The sequence below is a fragment of the Myotis nattereri genome (genome assembly GCF_964212035.1).
Source record: "Myotis nattereri genome assembly, chromosome: 4".
In the NCBI taxonomy this organism is placed as follows: Eukaryota; Metazoa; Chordata; class Mammalia; order Chiroptera; family Vespertilionidae; genus Myotis; species Myotis nattereri.
Window position 1 is genome coordinate 81875880 of NC_138079.1, and position 26056 is coordinate 81901935.

The window sequence follows — 26056 nt, forward strand, 5'->3', positions numbered from 1 at the left end:
TTGGGGAACTCTGGTTTGAGGCAGAGACAGGGCTATGCTCTTTGGGAACTCATAATCTGAGTGACCTTGTCATGTGCCTTAAATTCTGTGCCTCAGTTTCCTTGCCTGTAAAATGGAACTAATAACAGCACCCTCCCCAGAGGTTTGTTGTAAAGGATGAATACATGTGAAATGGTACCACAGTGCTTAGCATGCAGTGAATATCTCATACATGGTACCAATGTTCATTATTATTTGTCAATGGTGACTGTCCTGTTTTGGGCTTGGTGGAGTCCCTCGTCATCCAGGGGGAGGTGTCCAGGAGCCTCAGATCATGGGTCTGGCACTCGGGAGGCTGAGCTCGGGCCTGATTCGGGAACTGTCATTACATAGTTGGGGACTGAGACTGGAGAATGAACAGGTTGCTGATTGTGGAGGGAAGAGAGAGCAGAAGCAGGAGCTCAGGGCAGGAGGTGGGGGTCATTTTGAGGAGCCTGCTGAGGTGACACGGGCCACTATCCTCTGGCTGGTCTCAGCAAACTCCTCCCCTCCCCACCTCACTCCCAGGGCATCAGCCTCCAGCACCAGAGGCACCCACCTAGGGGCTCCCTTGGTTCTGGAGGCTCAGAAGCCTCTCTCACCAGGGGGCAGCGCTCACTGACCTGGGGGCCCCTTTCCCTGCCTCCACCTGCCAGACACCTCCCTCCCCATTGATGATGCCAGGACTCAAGGCCTCCACACCCTCAAACGTACAGGTTCCCAGAGCTTCAAGTAAGCTCTCGATCCCCAGTCACACACAATATAACCACATTCTTGTGACTAAGGTCTTTCTGTGGTTCCCCACGGGCCCAGGAAAGCCAGGTGTGGGGTGGGTGGACAAGGAGCACTGGATTTGGAGTCAGAGGACTTGAGCTTGAATTTTGGTTCTACCTGGGTGACCAGGAAAAGTCATTAAACCTCCTGAGCCTCAGCTTTCTCATCTGTAAAATGAGGACAATACTCCTTACCTCACAGCGTGGTGGGATCATTCATTCTTTCAGTGACAAGCTTGTTATGAAGACAGACCCTAGTTAGACCCCTTCCTGCACCCTGGCTTGGTGCTGGGGTAGTAAATAAGAGACCAGGGAAAGTCTGCTTGGCCTGGGAAGGCCAGGGAAGGCCTCACAAAGGCCATGGTTTTGAACTGGCCCTGTGGAAGACAAATTGCTCCTTGTAAGGAAGGAAAAGTCCAGGTGGGGGGCAGCACAGGCTAAGGGCAAGGGCAGGCAGGGTGCAGCCCTGGGGCTAAGTGGACCGGGGTGGAGTGGAATCATGATGGGGAGCTGCCTTCCTTTGAGGTGGGGGCTGTGAGCACAGTGTGAGGCCTTCCAGAGAAAAAGCCCAGTGTGAGAGAGAGGGTGGAGAGGGACAGGCCTCCTGGATTTCCTGGAGGAAAAGAATTCTTTGTAACTGTCAGAGACATGATGGAACTGACAAACACACACGAAACCACATACCTAGGTTGTGAAACTAAGCCCGGTCTTTGTAAAAGTGAGTGTGCAACAACAATGGTTTGTCAAGACATTTATCCAAGCTGGGAAAGAACACTCATCTCACTGTGTCCAAGGAGGCTCAGGGTGTCACCCCACCTCAGTCCCTGACACTGAAGCCATGCGGTACCTGTGACACCGATGTGTTTCCTGAGCACCGGGGAGAGGGGCTCTCCTGGCAACCCCACCCTTCCCTGTGGGGACCTTCTGCAGACTCCATGAGCCTCTCCAGCCCAGTGGCTACAACACCCTGAAAGCCTTCCCCATGCTCCCTGCCCAGGAGGGTGGGTTGGCGTGGGGGTAAAGGCCACAGGATGGGGTGAAAGCCCCTCAGCTCTAGGGGCAGGTCAACCCTCATGTCACAGCTATTCAGCGAGTGGGCACCCTGGGGCCCAGCAGAGGGCAAGAGAGAGATATAGGGGGAGAAGCAGTGATGCCTGTAATGTGGATAGCAAGATAAGTGCTGGAGTGGCGGACACGTGGAGACAGTAACCGAGAGGGCGTGTGTGAGAGAAGGAATATAGTTAGGAGGTCTTCCCGGAGGAGAGGTCTTGAAGTCTACGTAGGAGCTGGTGGAACAAAGACAGGGAGGAAGGATGTCGCGGGTGGAGTGTGGGGCACGTGTGAAGAAAGCTTAATGAGGAAAGAGGGAAGAGCATGGGCTTGTCCCACAGCTGAGCACAGTGGGTGGGAGGAGACAGCGGAGCTAGGGCTGTACCTTGCAGGCAATAGGGAGCCAGAGAAGACTGTGGAGCTGGAGAGGCCATGATCAGATCTGCATTTTGGAAAGATCTCTTTTGCTAACCGGTGCCTTCACTTTTGCTGGCCCTTACCCTTTAGAGAGAGGTGTGACCCCTAACTCCACATTAACTCGATCACCATTAATTAAGGCAGACATAAAACTTGAAATGCATTAATAAATAGACTCGATTAAAAAAAATCAAGACGAACATGTGCAGATCAGCAAGAGGCAGAAGAGCCAGCCTATGTTCAAATCACTTACTATGTGCCCCACCGGTGACCTAACGTCTGCGCTGTTTCCTCATTTGTAAAATGGTGTTAATATTAGTAACCCCCTTAGGGTTGAGGGAATTAACCCTTTAGTGAAGGGCACTTACTAAGTTCTATGTCCAAATACCTTTGCTAGTATTACCATAAACAATGCCAACCAGTCTAAACCACTACAGGCATGGGTTAACCAGCGGGACATATAGATCAGTATCAATCACAACAGATTATGTAGATAATGTACCATTCCAAATCAGTACCAACTTGTGAAGACTAGTAGGCCCACAAGGTCACTTTTCACAGATAACAACCCACATGGACCGGTGGAGACCAGTATTCACTGCTAAGAAAATGCTGCAGGGTGAGGCCTGGGAGGAAGGCGCCGGCCGCTGGCAGTGAGAGGGTTAGCTAAGTGAGCTTCCTCTCTGCCTCCTGGGGACTCTCTCAGGAGGGGAGGGCAGGAGATGCTGGCTCTGCTACTTGTTACCCAACCCTCCTGAAGATGCTGTGGGGGGAGGGGGAGGGAGAAATGCTGAAAGCCTTCCTTTCAATTATTCAGCAGCCAGAGCTTCCTGCCGCCCCTGTTGGAGCCGGAGGAAGTCCTTGGCCAGAGTCCCCAGGCTGGGGCTGGCTGGGATGATGGAGTGCTGGTTCCGGGAGGGCCAGGCAGCCTGGCCGACATGGGTGCTGGCACCATGTCCTGGGCCTGTGCCTCAGTGCTCTTGGTCTTCTCCTGCCCTTCTCTACCCACCCCTGTGCCGGAGCTTCCCCGGCCCTGCAGTCGCAGTCTATGCTATGGAATGGAGGTGTTGGGGCTGGCTAAGTGCTCAGAAGCAAAAGGGGAGATCCAGGGCTGGCAAAGGAAGGAGGGCAAGCCCATTGACCACAGGAGAAAGCCCAGGTAACTTAGCTGGCACCTGGGTCCTGGGCATCCTGTCCAGCCCCTGATATGTCTCATACACAGGGCACTCTGCTCCACCCAAGAACACACTGGTCCACGCTGGTCCCTCTACTTGGAATGCTCTTACCCTTCCATTCATCCTACAAGACTCTGCTTAAGCATCACCTCCTTGGTGAAGCCTTCCATGACCTCCCCTGGGGGACACACATCTGTTGTGCTCCTGGAGCCTAAGCCCCCTGGCTACCACTCTCAGCATTTACCTCTGTTCTATTGCGACTGTTAGTTCCCTGGCCTAGTGAGTGCTCTCCAAGGGCAGTGACTGGGATGCTTCCATTTTCATGTCTCTGATGCTCAGCATAGAACTTGGCACAAAGCAGCCATCTGTGAACGCTTGTGGAAACCCAGACTGTGTTTGGACTGATAGTGAGCTCACTACTTGTGTTTTATTACTGCCATCTCTGGGGACCTCAGTGAGAAAGATCTCTAGTTACTGCTCTTAATATGCCTAGACTTCATGTGTTGACATTTGCATGGGTCACATGGTCATATACTTTGTAAGCCCTGGAGTCCAGCTCTGTCTTTGAAGAGATAGGATGGACTTGCCTGCCCCTCAGCCTAGGATCCCTGTTCCTCCTGTTCCTGTTGGCTTTGATTTGGGTTCCCAGAGCAGAGGATCCGAGTGGCAGGTCCCAGGGACAAGGAACCTGCTACTCAAAGAGGCCCACAGGACAGGCCATCCACCTAGGTGAGACCAGTGCAGGCCACTGGAGCCCAGGACAGGCCATAGAGGGCCTCAGTCAGACTGGATACATCAACAGAAGATGGTGGGGAACTCACAAACCACAGTTAACCAGTAATATAGACCAGTGGAATGGAGCAGAAACATGTAATACTGATCATTGAAAATAATACAGACCAGTTCCACCCAGTAGACAGATCTGTACAGAGCAATACTGATATCAAATAAGCAAGTAGTATTTTAGCCTCCCCTGCACTCTAGTGGAACAAAGAAATTCCTGCCCCCACCGAGCCCATTCTGCTCCTATCCAGGGCCCTCATTGGCCTTCAGGGAGCTGTAGCCATCCAGCCAGGGAGCAGGCAGCTTCCTGTTGCTGTCTGAGCTAGAATGTAGATCTGGGAGCCTGAGAAAGGACGTCTGATGGCATGGGCTCCCACGGAGGTGGTGATCTCTGTGTCCTGGGAGGATCCAAGCCAGATGGCATTGGTGAGGTGTCCTAGGGAGAGCCGCGTAATTATGTGTCAGGACTCCATGCTCTCCAAGGACCCTCCCGTGCTGACCCTGGAGTTAAATCAGAGGAACCAGTAAGCTCTCATCTGCTTCTATCATCCCCTTCATCTCAGTCTCCTCCCCATCAGGACCCAGCCCTCCCAGGCTCACACCTGGGAGCTGGGCTGAGGAAAGGTAAGATGAGCTAGAAGCTCTGTAACCAGATATCTTTTCCTCTTGGTGCCTCAGTTTCCTCATCCAGATGACATGTCAGGAGCCTGGGGCCAGGGTAAGGCTGGGCTCTGAGTCCCTGGCAGTCCAAGACTGAGAATAATCAAAGCTGTGGGTGATGTGCCTCCCCAGGAGCTATCAGGAGGAAGGGTGTGCTGGGACAGTCAGATAAGCGCCTTCTACCCACTGGGGCTGGTGACAGGAGAAGCCAGGGGCAGCTGCCTCCACTGCCTACACCGTCTCATTATGGAAAATTCCCTCTATTGACTCTGCTCTAATCAGGCAGGCTGCCCTGGGCATCCCCCCCAGGTTTCTGCTGGGCCGGGTGAGATCAAAGAGAGCCGGGCTGGGGGCTGAAGCCTGGAGCCTCAGCTGCCATTCTCATCGATCCAGATGCGCCTCTTGTTGCTAGGCAACAGCCTCCAGTCTCTCCTGTTCCTTCCTCCCCCCAGGGGCTGCAGGATAGGGCAGTTAAGGGGTGGGGGAGAGACCCCACATTCATTCTCCAGGTTTTCTCACACCAAGCTAGAGAGCTATGTCACCACGTGGGGAGCCCCTCCACCTGCCCAGGAAGTGCTCCCCATTCTGGGAGCTTGACCCTCTCACTAAGATGAACCCCTTTCTCCCCTCACATTTGAATTCATCTCTAGAATATTCAAAATCCACACCTCCTCTGCTCCATGCAAGCACTCTCTCAGGAGTACAGGCCAGGGACTCACCAGAGCGGGGAGGGGACCCTCAGGGGGTCAGTGACAAAGTCAAAATAAGACTGCAGGCTACCAACTTCCAGCTCAGTGTTGGACTAGATAAGAAAGCCATTTAATCTTGAGAGAATGGCTCTGAAGACAAACTCACACTCCCAGTTTTGAGTGGGTTGGCTTTTTTTTTTCTTTTTCCAAAACGTAGGATGCATTTCATAGTAGTTTTTTTTTTCTTTTTTGTTTCAAGTGCTATAATTTAAAACTGTAAGTTGTGCTTTAAAACAGGCATTAAAATGTACTATGAGTTTTGGGGGCTATAATTGACTAAATAATGGAAATCTGATCATTTTGTCACAGTTTAATATTTTGCATATTTTATCTCCCTGATACTGCTCCTCCACCCTCTTTTTAAAACTGACTATGCACATTTCATCCCAGAAGTTGTTATGTGGTGACCTACTTATATCATGGCTGATTTAGGGTTTTAATGTCTCTCCCTCTCTGAGGTCTTTACAGCCCTTTGGGATTGAAAGTATCTGGCTCTTCCCTCTGGTCCCTCATTAAACCTTTTTTCTTTCTTTCTTTCTTTCTTTCTTTCTTTCTTTCTTTCTTTCTTTCTTTCTTTTTTTCTTTTTTAATGCAACTAAGGAAGAGGAAGAGGTGATGTCCTTCCTAAAGTGTGAAGATCCAGAACTCAGCTGTCAAGGGCCCAGCCCTGAGAACCACCGAGAGGTGCACAGTCCCTGGCCAGCAGTCCTGGTGTCCACTGCTTGCCACCGCTCCCCCCAGCTCCACAGCACACTGACAGCTCCTCCCTGACTCCCCTGCCAGCCCCAGTCACACACTCAACTCTGAGAGGCACAGCTTTGCAGGGTCCTTGACAAATGGTAGCCAATTAATGTCAATTAATCTGATTAGCCTAAATAGTTAATTAAGCAGTTAATTAAAACATCATTGACAATAACCTGAGGGATTGTGGGTGGGAGGCATGAATGATGGGGAGAGGGGTCCCTCTTTGCTCTGGGAAGGCACAAGCCCTTTAAGGTCAGATTGGCAGTGAGGGCTGCTTCTGCAGCTGGGGCTTCTCCCACCTTGCTCTGCCGTCAGCCCATAGAACTGTCATCAGGTTGTCTAACTGTACCCAGCCATGAGATTGCTCCCAGCCCCTGGCCAGTGTCGAGAGGGTCTGAATTCTATGGGAGAGGCTGAACTTAGGGGAAAAGGCCTTCTTTCTGGGAAACTCATCCTAAAAGCCCAGAGAGGAGTCCTGGCTTTTGTTGCTGGACCCTCTCACCAGCCCCACCCAGACCACACACCTCACAGCTTACAACCCCGTTAAGACTGAGGACTTCCCCAAGCTGCAGAGCAGCCCTAGAGGGGAACTGTCATCCTTAAGCCCATCCTACAGATGGGGAAACTCAGCACCTCCCACATGCCATGCCCTGTGCTTGCACTGGGGACCTGCAACCACAAGTGGCACAGGGTCCCTGCCCTCAGAGAACTCCTAGTCTGTGCAGCCTCTGTGGTCCTACCACATCTTGCCTGGGTGATGCTGGTATACCTCAGTATCCTCTGCTGTGACCTGGCTCCTTCATAGGATGTTGTGAGGACTACATGAGTGAGTACATGAGACCCCTAGAGCAGTGGCTGGCACGTTGGAAATGCTAGATGAGTGTTCATGCTGATTACTGAGCGAGATGGAAAGGCAAACCGGGCACTTGGGGGCATGCGGAGGAGAGGGCCCGGAACGAGCATTGCACAGAGACGTGTGAGCAGAGTCTGAAGTTCAAGGAGGTAGAAAAAGAGGAAGAAGGGGATCCAGCTAAAGGGAACAGCAGGTGCAGAGCAATGAGGCACCAACTCTCAACTCTAAATGTACAGTCGTCTGGGAGTTTTAAAAAGTACAGACCCCCAGGCCCCACACTCAGATTCTGAATGGGACGGGTGGGTCCCAGAAATCTGCTTTTTATAGGATGTTCTAGAAATGCTGAGGCCGGTACTCCGCTGCGGTTCTGGATGTCCCAGGTTGGGAGGAGCAGGGCTGCAGAAGGAGAGGCCCCAGGCCATGTGACCTGTGTCCTGAAAGCACTCTGCAGGCCCCCCTCTTCTCTCCATCTGTCCAAATCATGCTCGCCCTTCAGGGGTGACCTTCCTAAAACAGCTCTGGCTGTGTGCTTACCTGCTAGAAACAGCCCTTGGTTTGTCTGCCACCTACAAAAGAAAGGTTAGACTCCCCACCTAACAATAAGGCCCCGCCTGAGGCCTCTCTCCAGCCTGGTCCTTTGTCCTTCAGGCCGGGCCCTGGTTCTCCGGCCACACTTTTCTCCAAGTGCCTGGTGCTCTTGCCTCCTCCATGGTTCTGCTCATGCTGTTCCCTCTGCACGAAATGCTCTTCCCCTTCTTCCCCTCCTGGCAAACCTGTGCTCATCCTATGAGGTCCCATCTGTAAATACTGGCACCAAAGTCACCTGGTCAGGCAACCCTCCCGCCACCACAGATACCCAGCAGCTCTAGGGATGCTCCCACATAACCCATATTCCATCCCACAACATCCACCAGTTATGGGCCTTGCTCCCCACTAGACTGAGGCTGGCTCTTCCCTTTCTCCAGTGCCTCCTGCAGGGTTTGGGGATGACAATGATAATTGAGCTTTTCAGTTCAGAGGACCTGCTGATAAAACGTTCAATGAATGAATGAATGAATGAATGACCATCTATGCTTTCTGAAGTATGAGAAGAAAGGGACAGAGGAAGAGAGAAGAGAGGTGTTCTGGGGGTAATAATGGGTGGGTCACAAGAATCAAGATGCATGTGTCAGACCATGCCAAGCAAGGAGGGGAGACAGGACTGCACAGAGGCAGGGCCTGCTGAGCGTCCCAGCTTCTTTACAATCCCAGAAGCCCCCTCTGGCATCCAATTTGGAGAAGGGGTGGCTGGGCTCCCCTGCCAGTCATGAAGCTTACCCTCCCCAGCCTGGGGTTCTCTGTCTGATACTCAAGTCTGTGCCAGCAGCTGGGATGGGCATGAAGGACAGACTGCCCCGCTTCTCACTCTGCCCTTGCCCCGTGGGTTTTCCTTTCTCCCTGAGTGAACCTAGCCTGGAGCCCGTGCACATACACCCCTGTCAAATCTCCCAGAGGGGTGTCTCTGGTACCTGTCCTCTCCCCACTCTGCCATCACCTCCTCCCTGGCCTCTCTGCCCTTGGTCTCTTTACCTCCATCCTCCTCCTTCCCCCACCACACGCAGCCATAGCAGGCTCCCTAACGTGCACATCTGACCCTTTCATGACACTGCTCGAAGCCTTCCATGACTCGCATTGATTTCCAAATTAATTCCCAGCTCTTACAGTGGTCTTCAAGGTCCTCACAGGCCTGAGCCAGACCACCACTCCCCCTGGATCCAGGAACGCCCCTGTGCTGACTACATTACATCACTCATTGTCCCCTTCGCTCACCAGGACGTGTGTGCTGTTGCCCATGCTGTTGTCTGGAGTGCCATGCCTGTGTCTGCTCGGTCTGGTACCTTCCCTGTCATTTTCCAAGGTCCAACTTCAATGTCCCTCTCCCAGAAGCCTTCTTTGGCTGCCGCATCACTGTGGACATCTTAGTCCCAGTAGAATCTCAATAGGTCGTCACTGTCAGTTCCCTCCATTCGTCTGGGAGCTCCTCAAGGTCAGGGTGTCCTCACTGTTCCTACTGTGCCCAGAATACAGGGAGCAGTGATAGATGGTGATTGTGTGGTCACACACTCACAGGACCACCGTCTCTGGGGAGTACAATGGGTGTTCTCCTTCCTCGGGAGCATTCAGACCCACCACCTGAGTCACTTCTCACGGCACACGTGGAGGAAGGTATCAGTATGCCCATATACAGGAGAAGATTAAGACCTGATTGTGGAGGTTGGGGCCCAGGTGAGATCGGAGCCCAGAAGATTAGCAGTTGCCAGATTTCCAGTACTGAGCTCTTTCTTCTAAGGTTTTGTTGGATCCAGGCTCTCACCCTCTTCAGGGGATGTATGACTCCCTCATGCTCCCCCTCCCGCAGAAGCCTTGACCCTGCCCACCTTTGTGCTGGCAGCGGGTGGACTGAGGACACAGGCCCACCCACCTCAGTCCCTGGCTGACACTGTCACAGCCCCATAGCCATCCTCTCCAAGGGAAACCACAGCCAGCAGCCCCTGAAGGTGTGCCCCACTCAGGAGGGCAAGGGAGGGGCAAGGTTCTCCCTGCAGCTTTCACTGGTTCCCTGGGAAGCAACTCCACCCATGCCCAGCCTTCATATGGCCATTAATTGTAAGCTTTTTGAAGAAGCTTTAGAGACATCAGAAAATTTTCATGATAGAGTGAAAAAAGAGGATACCATTTTCCCCAACAGCATCTTCCCAGTTATTTAACTCTAAGTACCTATGAACACAGGGACAGAATCCTGGAAGGGAATTCTCCCCCTTGTTTGTTCACAGTGGCTCTCTTTGGGTCGTAGGTATCTTGATGATTCTTATTTTCTCTGCTTCCCAAATCTCGTACAGTAAAGATGTGTCATTTTTCAAATCAAACGACTTCAATGAAACTTACTTTTACCTGTCTCCATCCTGGGGAGTTTGGGGGAATGTGGTGGGAAGGGGCTCATTATGGGGAGAGGCCTCAAAGCCACAGGCCATACTCAATGCTAGAAAACGAAGGCCAAGAGCTCCCCAGTGCAGTAAGCTGCCTGTACCCCAAGGTCCTGTTCACTGGGTCCAGGCTGCCTCATGGCTCTCACAGGCCCTGCAGGATGCTAAGGGAGCTATGGCACTGCCCACCAGCTCCAGCTGGCAGAGCAGCTTCTGCAGTGGGCAGCAGGCCAGGGTGGGGGTGGCAGGAGACTGAGGCCAGGCTCACTGCCCAGGAAGTGGTGCTGCAGACGGCTGGCTTTTGGTGGCAGGGTGGGAGTTCCTGGGGGTTGGGGCTGCTCAGGAGCCAAGGCCCACATGGCCCCTGAGGTCTTTCTCCCAGGCCAAAAGTCAGCCTGGGCAACCTGGAACTGGCACACCTGCCTAAGCCCCCTGAGAGCCCCATTCTGGATGACATGGAATCAACAGGACTTGGCCTTTGGGGATGGAGCTGTGCCCTTCTGGGCTCATGACCCAGAGGAAGGTGAGGGGGCAGAAACCCAGAGGTGTCAGCAGGCACTAAGCCACTATGAAGATCTAGGCTGGGTCAGGCTGGGGTCTCTAATGAGCCCGTCACTGTCATAGGCCCCTCTGCTCCTCCCACCCTCTCACTGATCTCTCTGTTCCCTCATTGGGCACCTCCTATCCCCTTCCTCTCTGAATCCACTCCCTGTGTGCACTCTCTCTGGTCCTTTCTTTCCTCACTAAAACCTTCCCCTCTCTGAGCTCCCCATCCTTTCACCGAGCCCAGGTATTGGAATTAAGAAGGAACTTCTCCATTTCTTATCTGGCTGCCCCTCCCCACTGGGCCTGGACTAGTTATCATATCGACCCACCCCCCTCTGCAGGGCCCTGTGTCCTTTCTTTAGAGCAACAGCTGCAAAATCTCACCCTGTCCCGAAGACTCCATGAATAAGCCGCAACCATTGCACCTGGACAAGGGGCCTGTGCATATGTGCCTTGGGGCCTCCTGGACTCTGGCAAACAACTCTGGGAGGTGTGTGCAGGGCATCTTCAGTGAACCTGCAGGTCATCTCAAATCCTGGGCCAGAAGGCTTCTGGCTGGAATGTCCAGATGAGTTATGGGCCTAAGTCATGTTTTCTCCCTTAAGTTAAAACCTCAAGTTTATAGGTGGGAGGGATGGGTACATTTTAAATCTCAGCTCCAATGAATAAATCAAACCTTGAAACCCTGGAGGTGACTTCAATTTCTGCAGATGGAACCACAGGATCTCCAACGTACAGATTTATAGAGCAGAGAGATTTAAAAATCTTGGTGCTAGCAGGACCTTTGGGGTCATCTACTCAAGACCTATCATTTTGTGGTTGAGGACACTGAGGCCCAGAGAAGAAAGAGACCTGTTCAAGGTCATACAAGAAGCCAGGGTCAGAGATGGGCCCAGGAAGAAAGGCTTTGGACTCCTGTCCCAGAGCCCTTTAGTCACCTCCACCACATGCCACCCTTCAACTCCCACTGGCCCATGGTGCTCTGGTTGACCCTCCCCCAGGGACCCTGGGGAATTGATGACAGTGGTGTGGAATCCACACTGGGCTCCTTAGGCAGTGGGTTAGGGTTTCTCCAAGACTTTGCTCCGTGACCTTGGGAAAGTCACATCGCTTCCAAGCCTTGTTCTGCTCCTCTCTGAAAAGGACCAGGTTATGAGGATGAAATGTACCAGGTTATGTGCGCATGAAATGAGATAATGTGTGTGAAGTGACAGGTCTACGGCAGGGGCTCAGAGTGCGTATAGGAGGTAAAGAAGAGGGTGGGCTCCTCCCATCTCCTCAGCAGAGCTCCAGGCTGACTGCTGGGACAGGGGGAGCTTGATTCTGCCCCTGGAGGCAGTAGGAAGCGGCCAGAGGAAGGGAGATGTCAGTAGAGGAGGCACAGGACAGCCATGAGGCAGTTGCTCGCGACCAAGGCCCCATCTCAGGGGTGAGGACTAACTGCTTCAGGAAGGAACTGGCAGTCACCAGCTTGCCCAGGTCAGCAAGAACCTGGCAGGCTAAGGAGGTAAGAAATGGCTACAGCAGTGAGCAGATGGGCCTGTCAGACCCAGACTCCTCCTTTGGCAGGCATGAATGACAGTGGCAGGGGTGGGTTGAGGTGGGGGCACCCAGCTGGCCAGTTCAAAGCACATTCCACCTCCAAATATCCCAGCGACCTTGAGGGAGTCAGTTCCTTCCTGCACTGCACACCTTCAACCATATGCCTCAGGCTCCCCACCTGGAAAGCTGGCAGCATGAGTCAAGAAACTGACACTGAACTGAGCTTTGATATCAAGGGACTGGGACAGGTCATCAGCTCCACTTCTGCCCTAGGGAAGATAGCTTGTGTGGCTTCATGACCTTGGGAAAGTCAGTCAAGTCTCCTGTCTCAGCTGTGAAATAGGGGCAATGATGGCTGCCTTGTGAAGTTTTTGTCAGGATTTACTGAGTCAAACGTAGCATTGTGCCTAGCATGGAGCTGGTATCAGGCCCTCAACCAATGCCCGCATCCCCTGGGAACAGAAAGATGTGCTTTAGACAATGCTAAAAAAAACTTTTCCACCTTTATCCAGCTCCTTCTTAAGAAATTCTTACTTGCATTCAATTGACTAACACTTGCTCAGTATTTTACAGCTTAAAAATAGTTTCCCGTCCATTATCTGGATTATTTCTTTGAACAGCAAAGTAGATACTATTAACACTATACTTGTTTCACAAATCAGTAAACAGGCTCAGAAAAGTTAAGTGGCTTCTGAAGTCACATAACTTAAATTTGAACCCATGTCTCTCAGACATCAAAATCAATGACTCCAAACCTATCCACCCCCACCTCTTAAAATACAATCAAGTCTTTGGTCACACTTCAAGAATTCCTCCCTCACCCCTCACAGGAGAGTGGGATAGGGTATGAAATTAAGGAACCAAGAAGATGGCGTTATGTGGGAGCAATTTCCTAGCCAGTTTGGTCCTATTTTGGGCTGGAGAAGAATCTGGCATATGCTGGGAACACGACCTTAAGATGCCCCCTTGACAGAGAATTTCTCCAGCTTCTGTCCTGCTCTCCATCAAAGTGTCTGCCTTTTCTCTGGACTTAGGACCAAAGACCAGCACAGGCCCCCTGTTGCCAGAAGTGGGTGAGTGAATGAGGTCTCAGGGGAGTGAGAAGTTGTGGCTAAGATAGAGCCCAGGCATTGGAGTCCCAGGCCAGAACTGGCCGCCCTTCTCTTGCTCTCCCCTGAATCCTTCCCCACCATGAACCTGCTGTCAGGAGCAGGAACTGCAGGAGGCTTCAGCACTGTCCAGGCAGGAGCCCTGAGCGGGAGGGGGAGGAGGATGCACGACAGAGGCTGCGTCTCTTCTCTCATATCTCCTTTTTACCAGGGATTTGCTCTGGGTTGAGGCCCACTCTGAGCTCCAGAAACTCTCCTTGGGCACCCAGAGAGCCCACAGAGAACCCCACTAAACTCTTAGTGGCTATTTTCACTTCGATGTCCCCCATCCTCTTCCCAGTGTGAGGGTAAATGCCATCCTGTTGGAGACCCAGTTCTCATTGCCAGCTCCTGCCTTCCCAGGGGCTTATGGGCAGGTGAGAAAGGGGCTACTCCCTGCTGGACAGAAGCGGAGCGTTCAGACGGGGGCCTGGTCCCTCCACCACTCCCAGTGACCAGCATCTCCACAGGGGCTCTCCCTTCCCCAGGGAGCAGGTCTTGCTCCTCAGTGGAGGGAGGGCAATTGGACTGCAGTTGGAGGGCTCTCCAGCATTCTCGTGGGCAGGCCCGGGTCATTTATACCCAGAGGAGTCTGTCCGTGACCCCGCGGGGTTCTCACTTTCTCCATTGCTCCCTGTGAAATGAACAACGTTCCTCATCTCTGTTCTCCAGGTGCCTCGCATCCCCGACCAAGCACTCCAGCAGTCCCCCAACCTACCCTCTGTTAGGGGGCCTGCGGACTCTGAGCTCCCCAGCCCAGCTAGGGAGGCCCGAGGTTCAACCCCGCCCCAGCCCCTCTGGGAAATGCCCCCGCCCCACCAGGGGCTCTCACCTCCCTGCTGACTGCCGCGCTCCCCCGGCCGCTCGAGCCAGGCTCTCCCGCCCCGCTTGTCCAGACTGCCTGCGGGCCGCCTCCTCAGCTGGGCAGGGCAGCTCCGCGGGTCTCCACAGCCCCGCACCCTCGGGCTCCTCGCGGGCGCCGCCGCCGCCACCGCCGCCGCCGCCGATTGCTGAAATGCTGGACAGCGCACCACCATGGAGGCGGCCTCCCTGCCCGCCGGCCGGCCAGAGCGACTGGCGCCCACAGCGCCCTCTGTAGGTGTGGAGGCCCTTCCACCTCGCAGCAGTGGCGAGAAATGGGGCACCGGGGGATTTCCACTCAGGGACTGCTGTTCCACTCCTTGCGGGTCGGGGCACGCCAGACCCGAGAGGCATCTGGAGCAAGGGAGGTTATTTATTTGGACCGCGAGTGAAGTTCGGGATGCTGAGTTCTGGCTAGGACACTGCGCAGCAGATATCTAAGAGGGCCCACCAGTGAATCGCCTCCAGAGCACCCCTTTAATCATGCATCCTGGTGGCCGGACTGAGGTCGGGTGGGCTGCTAGTGGAGGACGACTCAATGGAGGAGAGGAATTTTGAGACTGGAGTCGCTGGACCTTCCGTAGTGCTCGCCCGGTTGGGCGTCTGGAGTCCTGAGTTCAAGTTACCCTTCGGTTACTCCTGATTTTGGATGATCTGTCTGTTCTGTGGCTCCCGCCTCCCTTTCCTTGAGTGAGCTGGCTGAGTGGCAGAAATTCAGGGGCGGGCTCCCAATGGGAGTTGGGAGCCCAGAAACCTTTCCCTAATGGCAGCCAGGAACGTGGAAGCCTTCGCTTGGAGCCCACCAGTGGTGTCCCCCTGGAAGCTTCCCTGCCCCAGCAAGTAGGGCTGGAAGTACCTGAGTGGGCATGAGCAGGGCTGGGACGAGGATGAGGCAAGTGAGGCAGCTTTTAAGAAGGCATTTATATGACATTGAGAGTCATCCCTGGGTCAAGTGTATGTTTGTTGTGAGTCTGTGTGGGTTTATGTGCATGTGTGCCCATCTGTTTATATGTGTAACTGTGTGTGTCTGTCTGTCCGTGTCTGGAGTCTGTGTGTGCCCGCCTCCTCTCCTCTCTCTTCCCCCCCCCCCAAGTTTCTTCACCCCACCCTCACATGCATCTTCAGTGTGTGTGTGTGTGTGTGTGTGTGTGTGTGTGATCCTGACACTGCAGGCCCAACCCAGTCTGCAGAACAAAGCTTGGGATGTGGGAGAGGGATGGGCTACAGCTGCCACTGCCATTACCACAGCCCCATAGCCCCAGCAGTGAGTCCTCTGCTGGTCTCCTGCCTTCTGGCTGCATGAATATTTCATCTGCTGGGGTTTTCCTTGGGCTGGCCTAGCACCAGTGTGCTTGTTCCCCTGTCTGGGAGGGGCTGCCCCTTTTGCCCGGCTGATCAGGGAGTCAACAGATCAAGGGCTGGGGAAGGGCCCCTGGAGGGACTGCAGGCCTTTCCTTGCCTGGTTAGCTGTGGCTGGGTGTGTGAAGAGGGTGTGGGGGAGGCCAGAGAAGGTGCAGGGAGGATATGAGTGAAGCCCATTTCTTAAATTAAGTCAAGTTGGCTTTAAACCTCACCACACTGATTTGGTTTCTGCCAAGCCCTGGCCTATGTTTGAGACTATGCCTAGGAATACGTTGCCCCAGTTAGGCATACCTCCTCCTGCCCTCCCGCTCATCTGCCTCTTGAAGCCCCTGCTCCCCCCGCCCCCCGCTCAGCTTTACAGTGGGAGCTGCTTCAGGGGAGGAGAGAGGGCCCTGCAAGCTGGCTGGAAGCAAGCTTTCCTACCTTCCTTGGGCCATCTATTCTACCAACATGAGACGCAGAGCCCCGTCGCACTCTCACCCCTTGCACTCCCTGGCCCTGGCTCAGAGGAATAGGCCTCTATTCCGGTTTCCCTGTCGGCCTGCTAATTTTCTAAAAAGGGCTCCTTCCCTTGTGTTACTCATTTCAACGAATGGCATCACCATCTGTGCTGGCTTCTCTCTGTTTGCTCCTCGGAGCCTCTTCCCCACCTGTCTCTGTCCTGCTCTGGGCCTGGGAAGCTGACCTCTGCAGACAGGTTCCCGGGCTCCCTTGCTCTTGACTGCTGGTTGGATTCATCTGAGGAGAAGCATCGCCAGGAGAATGAAGGGTGGGAGGAGAGAGAAGTTAGGTATTTATTCCCTTGCTGAGCTCCTCTCCAACTCTGGTCCAATAACCCCTTGTCCACAGCTCCAGGTCTTCTGGCCAAGTTCTGGCATTTCTGGCATTTTTTTCTTCCTTGTGGCACTTCAGGCCTAGAGGTGGTAACAGTTCCCACTGTTATAAGTCAATTCTTTATTGCTCGGTTCTCATATCCCCACCCACACCTCTGCAGAGTCCCTTCATCAATCTCTCTTCAAGTAAACCTGTGGAGCGGCTGTCTGCTTCATTCTGGGCCCCTGATCCATCCTCCCTCCTTCTTTAAGTCTAGTCTCAAGTCAGAGCTCTGTGAGACCTTGAGTCCTCCAGTTCCCCCTTCTTCCTACAGACCTTTCACCTCCTGGAACTGTCCCTCCTCTTCACCCCCCGCCCCATGGTGTCTGCCTGGGCCAGGCCTTGCTTGGTCCTGGTCCCCTGCATGGTACCCGCCCCTCCCCGTTTACTCTCTCCTGGAACACACATCTCTACTCCAATAGCACTTGATAAATGAACCCTTCCAAGACCTCCCCCTATAAAACAGCATCTCCTCGCCCAACACTATTTTTCACTCCTTTAAAGGAATTATTGTGGTAAAGTATACATAAAAGTTACCATTTTAACGATTTAAAATGTACATTTACATTGTTGTGGAGCCATCACCCAAACTCAAACTGAAACTGCACACATGAAACATTAACTTCCCATCTCTTCTCCCCTGGCACCCACCATTTTACTCTCTGTGTCCATGAATTTGACTGTTCTAAGTACCTCATATAGACGGAATTATACAGAATTTGCCTTTTTGTGTCTTAGCATAAAATCCTCAAGGTTCATCCGGGTTGTGGGATGTGATAGAACTTTTTTCCTTCTTAAGACTGGATAATATTTTATGATATGGGTAGACCACATGTTGTATATTCATTCATTCATCTATCAATAAACATGCGGATTGTTTCCACCTTTTGGCTATGGTGAATAATGCTGCTATGAACGTAGTGTACAAATATCTGTTTGAGTCCCAGCTTTTAATTCTTTAAGGTATATACCTAAAGGTGGAATTTCCATGTCCTTAATTTTTTGAGGAACCACCATACCATTTTCCATAGCAGCTATAACATTGTAATTCCCACCAGGAATGCAAAGGGTTCCAACTTCTCCACATCCTTATCGCCACTTATAATTTTCTATTGTTTTTGAAAATATAGTAATCCTAATAGGTATGACTTGGTGTCTCATTTTGGTTCTGGTTTGCATTTCCCAGATGACTAATGATGTTGAGCACTTTTTTGTGTGTACCTTGCCATTTGTATAGCTTCTGTGGAGTACCTCCCTTATTTTTATCTTATTGCAATCTGTCATATTACCCGTCTACTTAGGGTTTTTTTTCTCTCTCTCTTCACACTCTAGACTTTGCTCACTGCTGTATTCCCAGTTTCAGCACGTAGTAGGTATTCAGTAAATATTTGTTGATTGAATGTCTAAATGCTTCCCTTGATGGTTTCTCAATCCATCTTCTGCCTAGCTTCACCACCCAAAATGTTGTCTGTCTTACATTCTGCCATAAATAAACCTTATGGAACAATAGTGCCATAAATAAACCTCTCCAAAGTAGACATGAGACTCAGCGTCTGATTCAGAGCCCTACACCTAGAGCGATTCAAGCTCTCCCATAGCCCGACTCACTTGCCTTCAATCTGTCACTAAATTTGGCATTGTTGGCCTTCCCTGTCTCCTCACCCACCAACCAACGCTGTATCTCCCACTAGCCTTTATATTTGCTGCAGCACCTTTTTCTATTTCCATGTCCTTCAACACTCAGCTCCAGGGCCAACTCCCTTTCCAGGTGCCCATCCTCCCACCCCCTGTTGCCTGATCATCTCTGCCAGGGGCCTCATGCTCAGAGGCAAGGGCAGGAAAGACCCTGTGATGAGAGAGCTGGCCAAGCCAGGCTGGTGTCTTCACTCACCGGAGTTCCCAGGCCCAGACAGTGGCTTATGGTGACCTTGACCTCAGAATTAGCTCTGCTCTTTCTCTCCTATTTTGCCCTACCTCTGCCACCCTCTCTCTGTGCCACCCTGTGTCCAGGATATGAACTTCTTGAAGGCAGGGTTGGGTCATGGCTACCTCCATATATCCAACACCAGCAGAGGGGAGGCAAGAATCACTGCTTGTTGAATTGAGTTGTCTGGTTTTTTTGTCTGTCTCGAAGCTATTGTCTGTCCTCCTCCTCCACCCCTTTTCCTCCCTCTCCACCCCTCAATTTACTCTGCTCTCTTTTTCTCTGGCTCTGCCTGTCTCTTTCCATTTATATTTTTGTATAATGTGAGGTAGACACACACCTTGGGGGCACTTGGCTTTGAAGTCATTCCCTCTCATCCGGTGCTTCTCAAAGTGTTTCCTCAACTCTCGGCATCACAACCACCTTAAGTGCTTGTTAAATGTAATGGTGTCTGAGTGCTCTCCAGACCTACTCTAATGGCCATCTATGGCTGCGTAACAAATATTCCAAAACTTAATGACTCAAAACAACAACCATTTTATTATATCTCACAAGTTTGTGGATCAGAAATTTGGGCAGGACTTGTCTAAGTGACTCTTCTGCTCCATGAAGCATTAAATGGAATCACCTGGTGGTTTTCAGCTGATTAATGGTTGTGGATTGGAAGGTCTGGGCTCTGGTGGGGATGGCTGGAGGGCTGGGCTCAGCTTTCCTTCTTGCCTTCTCCAGGTAGTCTCAGGCCTCCTCTTGTGCTGTCACTAGCAGAGTTGTCAGGCTTCTCATATGGCAGCTCAGGGATCTGGAAGCAACTGTTCCAAAAGAGGGGAATTAGAAGCTGCTAATCTCTTAAAGCCAGAACTCAAAACACACATCACTTTCCCCATTTTCTCTTGGTTAAAGTGGCTACAGAGCCTGTTCGACTTAAAATTGCACTCCCTCACTTCCATTCAAAGGTGGGGAACATAGATTCCATCTCTTAGTGGGAGGAGGGGCCAGGAATTGGTGGCCGTCTTTAATCTGCCGCATCTCTGGAGTCATACTCTTTGAGTTGGACCCACAGTCCCTCCTGAAATTGCAGAACTGATGCTATGGCCCTCGTTTACACTGGAACTCATACTCCTCATACTCCTCGTGCCTGGGGCTGTTCCCTGCCCAAAGCCCAGATTGCTGCTGACTAGCTGTGTGGGGTTGGGAAGGCCTCACTGAGCCTCAGTTTTTCTAATCTGTAAGATGGGGCTAGTAAGACCTGTCTCTGAGGGTTGTATTCCTTTTCGAATTATTATAGATCTTCCCACTGCCATAGCTTGCAGTGAATTGGTGATGTAGGGGAAAGGCCGGTGATGTTCTGGTGTCTTTTTACCTGGAAAATAATAAAACCTGGCGTCTATATCCTTCTCCCCATCTGATACCTTTACTGTTCACTCTTTGCCCCTGGTCCAATCCATCAGTGTTTCCCTGCTGTAGTCCTTTCTCTCTCCGCGCTCCCTTCCCTGTCACCCTGGTGCCCCCTCAGAGTCCAGCACTCCGCTGGGCCCACACTATGTTCGAGAATCACACTGCCTCTTCCTCTCCATTTCCTTCCTCTCCTTACAGCCTCTCTCTCTCTCTTTGCAGAGCCTGGGAAATTGAGGAGTCCCTTGTGGCAGACAGGCAGGACTGACCTTGAAGCAGATCTTTAATAAAAAATGAGCAGAGGCGGCAGCCTTCCCTATTCACCTCCCCTAGGCTCCCCTCCTCCTTTAGGTCTCCTGCTTCCCTCTCAACTTGTAAAGCTACCCTAAGGGGCCATTGCTCCGGTTTAAGCATTGCCTTCATTCGGGTCCTTTGGGAAGGTGCAGATCTCTGGGATGTAATGTGAAGGAAGGAAGCTTTTGCTGGGACCAGGGGAAGTGGTAGAAGAGAGGAAGGGGCTATACTCTGAGATTGTGGGCTCTGCCTGCTCTGCCTTAGGACTTTACATGGGAATTCCCTCCCCTACCCAAGGCCTCACAACTGAGGCAATGGTTTAGCCCCGACCCTGGCCCAAGGCCATCCCTGGCTGGAGTTGGGGGCTTATACACTCGGGGGACTTGGAATTAAATTCCCCACAGAACCAGGTTCCCCTTAGTCTGGACCCAGGAGTGAGAGTGGCCCACTTTGAACTCTGCCGTATCCCAGAGATTATGCTCATCCTCATTACCTCTAATTCTCACAATGAGTCCATGAGCTGAGGATCATTGTCCAGCTCACAGATGAGATCCCTGAGGGTCAGCGAGGTTCAGAGCTGCCCATAGCCACCTAATCCATAGGCGACCTGGCCAATGACTTGAGCCACAGTCTGGCTGACTCAAAGCCAAGCTTGCCCCCTGAACCACTGGCCTCAGAGCTCTGCATAGGTCTTATTTCAACTTCCCAAGTCTGCGGCCCTGGCCCCTGCCATGACCTGGGCATACAGGTCCTTCTCCTCCCTGAGGCTCAAATCCACTCAGGCCCTCAAATGTGGGTCCTACTGGAGGGACAGACCTCCTAGAACCAGATTGCCAATTCCTCAGCTCTTCATATGTCCCTTCTCCCCCTGGACCTCTTGGGACCCCAGAGCCCACCGTGAGCTGTCCACATGGTGGGTGTGTGACTCTGGCCAGTGGAGCTACTCTGCCCCTTAGTTCTTGACAGGGAATATAGGAGGTGTAGATATACGTATGGATGTGTGTGCACAGAACGTGGATATAGTGTTGTAAAGATGTGGGGAAAACGAGTAAATGAATTTGCAGATTAATGAATGAGTGAGAAGTCATTCAAATGGATAAGTGAATGAGGCACTGAGTCAGTGAACTCTGCCCTCCCAGCAAGGTAGAGGCAGAGCGAAGAGATTGTGTCCTTTGTGAGCTCTCCCTCCCTATGAGGCCCACCGTGACAGAGAGGCCCACCAAATCTTCATTCTCTGCTTCCCGAGAAGAGAATTGTCAATGGGACATGAATGCCCATCCAAGGACTATATCTCCCAACATTCCTTGCACGTATATAAGCCATGTGACTAATTCTCACCAATGGAATGTAGGCAGAAGTGACATTTTCCTGGAAAAGCCACCTAAAGAGCAGGTGGCCCTCTTTGTCCTCTTCTCCTGTCTGTTGGCAGGATGCTCAAAACTCCAAGGCCCTGGGGAGGGGAGAGAGAGCCACAAGATGGAAGGAGTTTGGGTACCTGTATGATCACATGGAGAAGAGCTGCCTGCTGACCAAGTACATCAGCATAAGACTGTTCTAGAATGAGAAATAATAAGTAGTGATGAGTTACTGAAATTTTAGAGTTTGTTATAGCAGCTAACATTGCCCTAACTTACACACTTATATAAATTAACTAGAGGCCCAGTGTGTGAAATTTGTGCACGGGTAGGGTCCCTAGCGGCTGCCTGCCGGGGCCTTCCTTCATTCCCCACCGCCCCCTGGTGGTCAGCGCTTGTCATAGCGAGCAATCAGACTCCCAGTAGGTTGAGCTCCGGAGGGGACACTGCATATTAGGCTTTTATATAGAGAGGTTACTCATTGTCAAGCTATGGATTTTAGCCCTGAAACACTCAAGCAGGGGCTGTGGAGACTCTTGACAGGTGTCTGTGATGAGGGCCAGCTAGGTCCTTCATGCTTTGCCTGCCATCAATGGGGTAGGGAAGTGGGGACAGATAGCATGACCACACGGCTTTCTCCTCACCTCTCACATTCAGGAAAGGGTTAATGTTGCTCCTGAGTTGGGAAGGACTCAGGTGCAGGGGTTAAAAATGACTAATTAGACAAAACTAATCTACAGTGTTAGAAGTCAGAGTGGTTATCCTTGGGAGGTGGTGACTAGAAAGGGTACAGGAAGGCTAGTACTATTCTGTTTCTTGATCTGGATGCTGGGTACATGGATGTGTTCAATTTGTGAAAATTAATTGAGCTGTATATGGAAGATTTCTACACTTTCTGAGTGCATATCATATTTTAAGAAAAAATAATTAATGCCCAGGAGAGGGAATGCTAGAGTGAGGAGAGAAAATGAGTGAAAGAAGACGGGATGGAAACAAGATGAGAACGTCAGCAAAGGGACAAAGGAGGGTTTTGGGCAGGGCAGAGGGCAGCCCTGCCCCTTTAGCCATCGCTGTAGCCTTAGACATACGCCTTTTCTCTGTCCTTGGCAGGTCACTGTAAGTCATCACCCACCACCCATTGTCCCTCCATCTTACACTGGGCACCTACTATGTCCAGGAAGCATTCAGACTGTCCCCCTAGTGGGTGTCCTGGCCTGAGGACCCTTACCCCCAAGAAGTGTGTGGCGAGCTATCCTTGGAGGCCTGGGGCAGAGGCCCCTCCACATTTTCCAACCTGGTCAGGGCACCGGTGGGGGGTGAGAAGGGAGTAGGGGAGGCTGCAGAGATAGCAGCTGAGGCTATCTTGAAGGATGTGACCCAGTTTTACCTCCAGCATCTGTCTCTCAGCAGAATAGTTTCCAGTCACCTGAACCCATTGCACACATCCACATAACACACAAGCATCCAACTCACACACAGCTCACATGTATCTCACATCCATGCCACATGCATGTCCCCATCCTCCTATATATGCCCCATATACACGGCCCATAGACACATCCCAATTACCTGTCCCACACCTGTGCCTCATATGCACATCCTGTGCACACACCCCATACATGTGCCACAGTCATGCCTCAGTGCTGTTGTTATGTGCCCTTGAGTTCGCTCTGATTCCTGGTGATTCCTGTAAATGAGTGATGGTCACGATGTCCTGTCCTCAATAGCTCTGCTCAGCTGGGCTCATGTCTGTGGCTCCTTTTATGGAGTCAATCCATATTTGGTCTTCCTCTTTTCCTGCTGCCTTCTATTTTTCCCAGCATTATTGCTTTTTCCAAAGAACCCTGCTTTCTCATGAGGTGCCCAAAGTAGGACAGCTTCGGTTTTGTCATTTTTGCCTCCAGCAATGTTTCAGGCTTACTTGCTCTAGGATCCCTGCCTTGTCTACTCATCAACGTACACACACTCACAAACCTATCTACACCTCCTCTACACCTGTACAACCCTCAGACACACATCGCATCACACAACTCCTGACATACACAGCACACACTTATACACACCAACATGTACATCCATGCACAAAAACATGCACCAGCAAGATGTGCTGGGACAGAGATGCCTAGAGATGGCCTGCCTATGGGAGAAGCACATCCACAATGAACCAGACCCTCAGGGACCCAGAGGTAGGAGTGGATTGACTGAGGGTCCCTTCATGGGATACTAGCCCGGGTCCATCTCTTCTATGAGGCCTGACTGTGGTCCCAGAGGAGCCTTCTCAAAGCTGTGGAAATCCTTACATGAAAGCACAGATAACTCATGTCCTTGCAGGGATCTGCCAGAGCCCCAGACTCTGCCCAAGCTGACCCAGCAGGCTGAGTGAGCTGGGGGCAGGGCTGGGAAGCAGAGCCAGGAAGGAACTCCCGGGAGTTCCCGGGCCTTGGACTGGACCAACCCCAGCCTGCCCACTCCAGCGGCCCTGTTCTGGTGAGAGGCAGATGACTTGGGGCAGGCTGTCAGTGTGGGACAGGGAGAGAGCTGGCCTGTCTGGAAAAGGCCCGCACATGTGTGCGTGCACACATGCAGCATCTATGCACTTAACTGCACACTAAAAACCTCCCAAGGCACTAATGTCAGCAGGGTCTCTTTCTCCCCCCCTGGTCTTGCTTTAATTACTCCTTCAGGGACCCTGGCAGGCTGAACTTGCTTTTTGAGCTAGAGGCCAGCCTGCTCAGCTCAGATAAACACTCACAAGCCTATCTATGCCTCCTCTACACCTGTACAACCCTCAGACACACATTGCATCACACAACTCCTGACATACACGCACATACTTAACCCCACACCAACATGGGCCCCACATTCAGGTGACTAGAATCATGCTGGCCCAGCCCTGTGTGTGTGTGTGTGTGTGGGGGGGGGGGTTGGGAGGGAAGTAGTGAGACCCTGTGCATCTGTGAGGCCTGTGGCTGCTCCTCAGACCCCTGTTTCTTTATCTCTGGCTCTTGCACGGCTGAGCCAGAGCCCTCCTCCCAGCAGCCCCACCCTCAGACCAGGAGGCTCCTTGTGAGCTAGAGGGGCCCTGACCTCCTAGTGAGGAAAATCCCAAGGATAGCCACCAATTACTGAGTGCCCACTGTGTGTGGTAACCTTGGATACTTAATCCTGTCAGCAAGCCTGGCAATGGGCCTCATCAGCTCATTTTACTGGTGTGGAAGCTGAAGCCAGAGAAGTTAATTTGCTCAAGGCTCTACAGCAGTGATGGCGAACCTATGACACGCGTGTCAGAGGTGACACGCGAACTCATTTTTTTGGTTGATATTTCCTTGTTAAATGGCATTTAAATATATAAACTAAATATCAAAGATATAAGTCGTTGTTTTACTATGGTTGAAAATATCAAAAAATTTCTATATGTGACACGGCACCAGAGTTAAGTTAGGGTTTTTCAAAATGCTGACACACCGAGCTCAGAAGGTTCGCCATCACTGCTCTACAGCCTTGGGGGCCTGGAGGGGTGGGGAGGTATAGAGTGAGGTGCACTCTTTTTTATTTTATTGACTGGTAGAGAGAGAGAGAGAGAGAGAGAGAGAGAGAGAGAAAGAGGGAGAGAGAGAGAGAGGAAGAAAGGGAGAGGGTGAGAGAGAGAGAGAGATTTGTCGTTCCACTTATTTATGCATTCATTGGTTGCCTCTTGTATGTGCCCTGACTGGGGATCAAACCCGCAACCTTGGTGTGTTTGCACGACTCTCTAACCAACTGAGCTGCCTGGCCAGGGCACAGCGTGAGGTGAGCTCTTGTTGGCCTTCAGCAGCCTCATCTTCTAGGCTGTCCTTCAGGACTACTCCAGCCTTCTGTACTCTTCCTTCTGGAAGGTTCTGTTGAACTGGGAAGCATGATGTTCAATTTATAATGAAGCATGGTGCCACCGTTTGTGTTCTATCTTCACGTTTTGCTCCTCTGAATACCTTCTATATGGCTATTTAGCTTTCTCTTTAAATCAGCTCCTGTTTGTACTCAGCCCGTATGAGCAATGCTGGCCAGAATGTACTGTTTCTACCCTTTAAACACACATCGCAATAAATGTGTCTAAGTCACGTCAGGGCCCGTCAGGGAGACCTTGCCTGGCACCAATCACCGGTCGTGGCCTCTGCTTCCGTGCCAGCACTCTCCACCCTCTCCTGTGGCCTCTGCCACAGTCCTTCCCTCCCAACAGTGAAGCCGTGACCTTGCTCCTCCCCTCTGGAAGGCACCTTGGGCGGGTGTCTGCTCAGGCTTCTGCTGAGGACTCAGGTCCCACCCACCAATCACTGCTGGCAAGGTCACTTGACTTAAGCCTCAGTTGCTAATTGTCCCCACATCCCCATGCCCAGTAGGTGCCTAAGACAGAGAAACTGTCCCGTAAAGGCAGCTAAAGTTGCACTGGGCTCATACTGGGGTGGGGCTGGCTGGGCAGTTCCTCTCTGCTTTCCTGTTTGTAACAGAGGCCTCCTCACAGGCATGCTAGGAGATGGCAGCTGTGGAAGTTTCTGGGCGAGAACAAGATGCTCTGTGATGCAAGCAGGCAATTCATA

General features: G+C 51.9%; 1 protein-coding gene across 2 annotated transcripts in view; it reads right to left on the reverse strand.

Moving 5' to 3' along the window:
* The window catches only part of SRRM3 (serine/arginine repetitive matrix 3), a 60543-nt gene extending 46137 nt beyond the window's left edge, over window positions 1-14406 (reverse strand). For both annotated transcript variants that reach the window (XR_013995835.1, XM_081088680.1), the window contains exon 1: window positions 14254-14406. The gene's annotated coding sequence lies outside the window, so the exon portion shown is untranslated. The remainder of the gene's footprint in view (window positions 1-14253) is intronic.
* Window positions 14407-26056: the final 11650 nt, after the last annotated feature.